Below are 8,077 nucleotides of genomic sequence, written 5' to 3'. Positions count from 1 at the left end.
ACAGATACACATATACCAACAGACACAGAGACACACAGATACGCAGCTGCCCCTTTTGCCCCGTGTTAAAGACGGCCCTGCAAGTGGAGAGGAAACCCAGCAGATGCCCTCCTACCATAAGGCCTATCACAAGGCCTACCTCACAGCCTCAATCAAGATTGCCGACGCTACGCTTACACATATCACAGTGAGGCCTGTTGGAGATGACCATGGCCTGGCTGGACAGGCAGAGCCAGCCTGTGGAGAATAATCGGAGAGGCAGCACAGTATGCAACTCACTTCCTAATCCTCCTCATCCCGGGTCTATCTTGACTCGGCGGCGCACTTCTGCACATCCACTCACTACTAGTGTCCACATCTTTCCCGGGCTGAGGGCCTTGAGGAGATGTACCCCGATGCACACCACGTATTTTTGGAGGAAACAACATTGATGACAAGTTACACCTCAACCCTTCTGGGATTTTGTTACTGGTGCCAAGAGTTACCAGAACAGTGGTAGCCACATATGGGCTCTACCTGGGGTCTGAGGCTGGCAGTATGGATGGTGCAGGATCTCTGGGACTCTGTGTAGTGGTGGGGGCAAGAGACCGAACGTGGTTATTGAATAAGCCACCTGTTAGTGTGTTTATACATGGGGTGTGAGGTGTGAATACAGTAAACACAGAAAAAGAAAAAGATAAACTTATTCACCGGCCACCATGCCCAAATGGGTATAGTGCCAGGAAAAAGTAGTACAACCCTTTTAAATCTGCTAAAAAGTGAAGGTCAATACTTTATTAAATGCCAAAGCTTTAAAAATACTTGGACTCCAGCCTATCAATACTAGAGCAGGTAGGTAAAGCTATCAAAGGCAAAGTTGCAGGTAGCCTCACAGGCAGCAAAAAACGGAGAGTTAAGGAGTCAATATGGACCCAGTGTATGTGTGTAGCGAGCTACACCCTCCATATATGTCCACTTATACTGTCCACATGACCCAGTGAACTACTCCGTTTGACTAGCCAAATGCTACAAGAGGGAAATCCCTTCTGCCTGTAGTCTCTATCCAGGTAGTCCACAGTACGGACCGAAAAGAGTGGGTATAAACCTAGTTCATATGGTAAAGGCGAGCGGTAAACTCAATCCCTATGTAGAACTCAATCTTAATAGGTCTAATAACAACTCTCATCAAGGCTCCATACTAACAGAAACACATTCTCTGTACTGAATACCTATTACCTCGGCAATAGCCTAGTGCTAATGCCTACCAATACCCTTAGATTAATAAAAGATAAACGTCCAAGCTCAACCACCCATAACCCCAGTGTAAATCAAAGAAATCAATATAAGTTTAAAAAAGAAAAACAGCCCGACGCGTGTTTCAGCGTCTCCAGACGCCGTCGTCAGGGGCAAATGTGAAATGCTATCGCAGCTTCCAGCCTTTAAATAGCCGGTATGTAATTATATATACCGAGCAGCTCATTCCCCACTAGTGTTCTCACCTAACGGAAGACTGGATACAGAGGTCCACCCACATCATTCACGAATTCCCCACGTGGTGTCTACGTCAATTGCCAAATCACGTGGGCGGGAGGAGAGAGAAAGGGGCGGTGAACGCCGCTCAGAACTCCTCCTCCACAGAATGGGTGAATCCTCCGCCTCCATTGCCGAAAATAAGTTATTTTCGGCAATGGTTTATCAACATGCCTATACCAGCAATAGGCAACCCTCAAGCCCCTCCATGTGTCACATTCTTCCTCTCAAGCCTATCCATGTGTCTTATTCTCCTCCCAAGCCCCTCCATGTGTCTCATTCTTCCCCCCAGCCCATCCATGTGTCTCATTCTTCCCCCAGTCCCTCAATGTGTCTCATTCCCCCCAGCCCCTCCATGTGTATAATTTTTCATTCTCCCCCTTTCAGCCTCTCCATGTGTCTCATCCCTTTCCACCCCCCCCCATGTGTCTCATCCTCCCAGCCCCTCCATATGTCACATCCTCCCACCCTCACTCCTCCATGTGTCTCATCCACTCCATGAGTCTCATTCTCCACCCCAGCTCCTCCATGTGTCTCATTCTCTCCCAGTCCCTCCATGCGTCTCATTACCCCCAGTCCCTCCCTGTGTCTAATTCCCACCCCAGCCCCTCCCTGTGTCTCATTCCCACCCCAGCCCCACCATGTGTGTCATCCTCCCACCCCCCATGTGTTTCATTCTCCCCACCCCCTCCATGTGTCTCATTCCCCAACCCCCTCCCCTCCTCTGCCTACTGACCTCCATATAGTGTAGCCAAGCTACATGCAGTGACTGGCAGGAAGAGGAGCATTGTGCAGTGGGCTCCCCTCCTGTTGGTCACCTGGCTACTGCACTATGACAGCCACGACCACCTGCATCCGTGGTAGTTACGCCACGGGACACGGGCAATGAAGCATTAGGAATGCAGGTTTGTATTCCTAATGCTTTACTGTTATTTTAAGCATATAAATTGGATATGCCTTAGTGTGTTCAGTCAACAAATACAACAACTATGCTTGTGTATTTTCATAACTTTTTATACCTTTTTACCTTTTGTATAATTTGTTTAATTCTGATAAATGATCTTTCAAACTATTCTGTTTGTTCTATCTCATTAGTCACTTCTGAGATCCTTCATGGATTTTAATGTAAATGTTCTGTTTATCAACATGAATGATGATACCCTATACCAGGGATAGGCAACCTTCGGCACTATAGATGTGGACATCTCCCATAATGTTCTAAATGCTAGTTCCAGCATCAGGGGTATTGTAATTCACAACTTCTGATGTTCAGATGGTTGCCTACTCCTACTCTATACACTTGCTAAAATTTTTACCTTGTGTTTTTTTTACAAGTTAGTGATACTGTATGCAGGCCAGAAAATGAGAAATATGTGGAACCATACAATTTTATTACATGACAGGAGGCTTCGTATTTTGCATATCTCTCTTTACTAAAACTCCATAGCAGTAAAGAAAGTGGTAATAAGAACCAATCAAAAAACAGTAGGAGGTATAGTATTCCCAGTGAACAGGCTCCTCCTCCTCTTTCTTTACTGCTCCATCAGCAGACAGGTCAGAATATTGAGCTCCTCATATTTATTCATTATTTGGTTTATTTGACTTTGTTATAACCTATACTCCTTGTTATTTACTGTATAGCACTGCTTAAACCTTATTGCCTAACTGTTCTTACCTCATTTTCTGATTCTTTCTTTTTTTTTTTTTTTTGTAAATATGTTTTTATTGAAAGCATATCATCATTTTAGGTATTTTCCACAATGAACAATGTGAGACTCGCAGGTCTCTCGAATCACCTGAAATTGCATGGACGCGCAGGTCCAGCTGTCGGTTTACATATAAGCAGATAAACAATTGAAACCAGCCATATGGCTTTGAACAAAAGTCTAATTCGGCATATTTATATCCCCATCGTAATTACTAAGAGAGAGTGAATGAATCGAGGGTTAAACATACAAGTTCTAGGTCTACGCAGTGCACTCTGGATTGTAGGCCTAGTGCCGTTCCGTTTGTATATGGAACGAAGGCTTAAATACCTGGGAGGCAGGATTACGGATACTATTGTTTAATACTAGACTAAAGTATTTGTATTTGTATGAATGGATTTTCGGGGGAAGGGGCAGCATAGTCATCCATTAGTCTGGATACCGAGTGGGGAGCCGAATGAGTGGATCAACAAACCCCCAATACAACGAAACAAGAACCGTTCAGAACTTCTACTGGCCTGTACCCTGTCTGAGTCACAGGCACTTGTTTTCGGCCACAGTACCTAAAAATGGTGCATTCTATATATGTTCTGATAAAGCAAACAAGTTGCAGAAAGTACGAGCAACTAGCATTTAGCATTCTAAGATATCATTTATAGCTAGTTCAAAAGTACACGGATACTGGCTCACTTCCACCCCCTACCCCCGTGAGGCCGTAGGTTGTTTTGGGTACCGCATAAGGCCGCACCCCATCAGGCGTCGTAGCCCCACTTACGCCCCCGTGGGGCTGGTCCCCGCCCAGCTCCCCGGGCCCCCGATCCCTCGCTCCGCCTGGACCGGACAGGGGGGTGGGGTGGGCGGGATAGGGTGTGGGAAGGAAGTACTGAGTTTTGAGCCGAGTGTGGATTATCCCGTTAGTCTCCTAGTGTCTCCTCCTGGGGATCGTCAGTTCCTCCCCCCATTTGTAAATGCACAGTCCGAAATGCCTCTGTACCCACCCGTGTCAACCAGGGTGCCCATGTGTCTAAGTATGTCTGCATTCGGTCTTGGGCTGAATACCAGCTTTCCTCTGTCACTCGTAACTCCTCCATTCTAGTAAACCACAGGGAGAGCGGTGGGGTTGTGTCTTTTTTCCAGTGTAAAGGAATTAGGTGCTTTGCGACATTAAGAATTCGGATGGTCAGGGAGCGTTTGTATCGTGGCGTGGGGGTTGTCGTGTGGTGTAGGAGATACGGGGCGGGCTGGAAGGGTGGGGCGTTGTCCGTGAACAGGGCCACTATGGCAGCTATTTTCTCCCAGAACGGTACTATGAGTGAGCATTCCCACCATATGTGGAGGAAGGATCCAACCCCTCTCCTGCACCTCCAACATAGGCCGTCCGTGTCTAAGTGCATTCTCTGTAAACGTTCTGGTGTCAGGTACCATTGTGTGAGGACCTTGTAGGCCGTTTCCTGTGTTTTGCTAGCTATTGCGCAGTGGTGTACTAGGTCACAGATCTTGTGCCACTGGGTCTCGGTGAGTATTTCTCCTATGGCGGTCTCCCATTTGGACATGAAAGGGGGTGGGGGGTGTCCCTGTTGTCGTTGTAGCATAGAGTAAATGAAGGATACGCTATGGGGCAAGGGCTCCGGGTCCTGGCACAACTGTTCGAATGGTGTAAGGTCCCTGTATACGTCGGGGTGTTGTGGTATGGCGGTGATGTAGTTCTTAATTTGGGTGTATCTGAATGTCGTCATGAAGGGGTGGGTGGGTGTGCCCGTTAGCGTCTGTAGGGGCAAGATTTTCCCATTGGCCGTCATGTCTCGGAGTCTGGGTAAGTTTTGTGGGAGGACGCAGCGGAGGTTTCCTGGTCTTGCCCCCGGTTCAAAGTCCGGGTTGTATACCAAAGGTAGCAGTGGGGATGGGAAGGAGGAGAGGCGTAGTCTCCTCGCTTGTGAGTGCCATAAGGTTAGAGTGGCGGCGATGAAGGGTTGTTGGTGCACTGACCGCCTACCAATAGAGGGGTCCAACCACAGAAGGGCCGCGAGGGGCCTGCCTGCGTGATGTGTTTCGATGGCCTTCCAGGGTTTGCTGATTCCCTCCTTTGCCCATTCCAGGGCCCGTTGCATGTGGCATGCTTGGTAATACAGTTTGAGGTCAGGAACTGCCAGGCCACCTGCTGTTTTGGGGAGTGTGAGTTGTGTGTACTTGAGTCTGGGTTTAGTGCCTTTCCAGATAAATTTAATGAGGAGGGTTCGGAGTGCTGAGAAGAAGGTGGTAGGAAGTGAGATTGGTATTGTCTGAAATAGGTACAGTACCCGTGGGAGAATGTTCATTTTGGCGATGGCAACCCTGCCAAGCCAGGAAAAGTGGGGTGTGGCCCATTCTGTCAGATTCTTCCGTATGGTTCCCAGCAGTGGGGTGAAGTTAGTATGGTAAAGTTTGGAGAGGTCGGCCGTGAGCCTCACGCCCAGGTATTTAATAGCGGTGTCTTGCCATTGGAAGGGGAAGTTTCGTCGGATTTGGTCTGCCCTCCCCCTGGGGGAGCCAATGTTGAGGATAGAGGATTTAGCATAATTAATCTTGAGGTTGGCGATTTGGCCGTATGTCTTAAACTCAGCCATGAGATTTGGGAGGGAGATTTCTGGGTTAGTGATGAAGAATAGCATATCATCCGCGTATGCTGCGATTTGGTGGTGGTCTGCCCCCACCGTCACCCCCGAGATATCTGGGTTGTCCCTTACTGCTTGTAGGAACGGCTCCAGGGCCAGGATGAATAAGAGTGGCGATAGGGGGCAGCCCTGCCTAGTTCCGTTCCTAACCGGGAATGCATCTGTATAGACCCCGTTTATGCACACCCTGGCCGTGGGGGAAGAGTAAAGAGATTCTATCCACTGGCGCATATGGGTCCCCAGGCCGACGTGTTTCAGTACCGAGAATAGGTAGTCCCACGCCACCCTGTCGAAGGCCTTCTCCGCATCCGTAGAGAGGAGGAGAAGGCTCTCCGGAGTGCGCTGCGCGTGGTGGATCAGAGAAAGGGCCCGGACCGTATTATCCCTGGCTTCCCTGTGGGGGACGAATCCTACTTGGTCGGGAGAGATTAAGTCTGGTATGTGTGGGGTCAACCTCCTAGCTAGTATTTTAGCGAACAGGCGTAGGTCGCAGTTAAGTAGCGATATCGGTCGGTAGCCCGTACACCGTTCGGTATCCCCCCCCTCCTTTGGTAATAGGACAATGTTGGCCGCCAGTGTTTGCTGGGGGATGGCATTTCCCTCTGTTATGGAGTTGAAGGCCGAGACATATTGGGGGGACAGTGTGTCCAGGAAGGTTTTATAGTATTTGAGGGGGAGGCCATCTGGGCCCGGGCTTTTTCCTATCTTTGAGGTTTTGATGGCCATGGCCAGTTCCCCCTCCGTCAGGGGCGCCTCCAGGGCCTCCGCTGCGTCTGGGGAGAGTTTTGTCTTAGTGTATTTAGTGAGGTATGCGTTCATGCGGGTCTTTCCCAGTTTCGGGTCTGCTCGAGGGGCGTGGGGAGGGATCGCGTAAAGGTCCGTGTAGAAACGGGTTACAGCTGTCGCGATTTGGTCTGGCATGTGGTGCAATTGGCCTGTGGCGTCGCGCATTCGTGCAATATATGTCATGGACCGTTTTTTATTCATCATTCTGGCTAGCAACCTGCCGCACTTGTCTCCTTCCATGTGGAAAAGAGATTTAGTGCGCTGGAGGGCCCTAGTGTACGATTGCCGCAGGACCCGTGCTAGTTCTTCACGGGCTGTTGTGAGTTCCTGGAGAAGCGTGTTGTCTAGTGTCCGTTTATGGGCCTGTGTTAGGGTCCCTATCTTGGCGGTTAGTTCTCGGATTGTATGTTCCCGTGCCTTTTTCAGGGCAGAGGAGTGTGAGATAAGGATCCCTCTAATCACACACTTGTGGGCCTCCCATGTCAAGAGGGGGGACGTGTCTTGTGGTAGGTTCTCGGCGAAGTAATTCGTCAGGGCTTGTTGTACGTCTTGGGCCACCTGCGGGTTGGATAGAAGATTTTCGTGGAGCCGCCATGTCGTGGTTTTGGGTTTGTGTAGTGGCGATGTGAGTTGAATCGTGAGTGGTGCGTGGTCGGACCACATTGTCCCCCCTATGGCGGAGTCCCGCAATCTGGGTAGATAGTAATATGGAAGGAAGAAGTAGTCGATGCGTGTGTAACAGTCATTCGGGGTCGAGTAGAAAGTGTAGTCCCTAGCCGTCGGGTGTGTCGCCCTCCAGCAATCTGTAAGTCTGTAATGGTGGAGAAGTGTACGAATTTTGAGCAGTGTGTGGGGGGGTGTCGATGAGTGGCCCCTGGATGCGTCCATCGTCGGGTGTAAGGCGATGTTGAAGTCCCCTCCCAGGACCAGACAGCCTGTCGCAAAGTCGTGGAGGGCCCGGAGTGTGACCCGAAGGAATTTGTCCTGTCGCGTGTTTGGGGCATAGATGTTGGCAAACGTATAGGTTTCGTCCAGGATTTTACCCCTAACAAATACGTATCTGCCCGAGTTATCCATCATGGTCGTGTTGGTTATGAAGGGTATGGATTTGTGTAGGAGTATTGCTGTGCCCTTAGATTTCCCGTCCGGGTTATTGCTGTAGAAGCCTTGGGTGTATATGTGGTTACAGAGTTTCGGAGCAGAGTCAGTTTTAAAGTGGGTTTCTTGGAAATAGACCACATGGGCTCTGGTTTTTTGGCAGAGGCGTAGTGCGTGTGACCTTTTTTCGGGGGAGTTTAGGCCCTTTGCATTCAGGGATAGGAAGTTAAGTGGGGCCGGTGCGTATTTGGGTGCGGGTGTAGCCATATTGTCAAGTCCCACGAGTGTCTGATACGCCCCGGTCTGTGGGGGCAGGTGAGGGCCCAG

The sequence above is a fragment of the Pelobates fuscus genome, chromosome 5 (assembly GCF_036172605.1).
Source record: "Pelobates fuscus isolate aPelFus1 chromosome 5, aPelFus1.pri, whole genome shotgun sequence".
In the NCBI taxonomy this organism is placed as follows: Eukaryota; Metazoa; Chordata; class Amphibia; order Anura; family Pelobatidae; genus Pelobates; species Pelobates fuscus.
Note: the sequence above shows the minus strand (reverse complement) of the source record.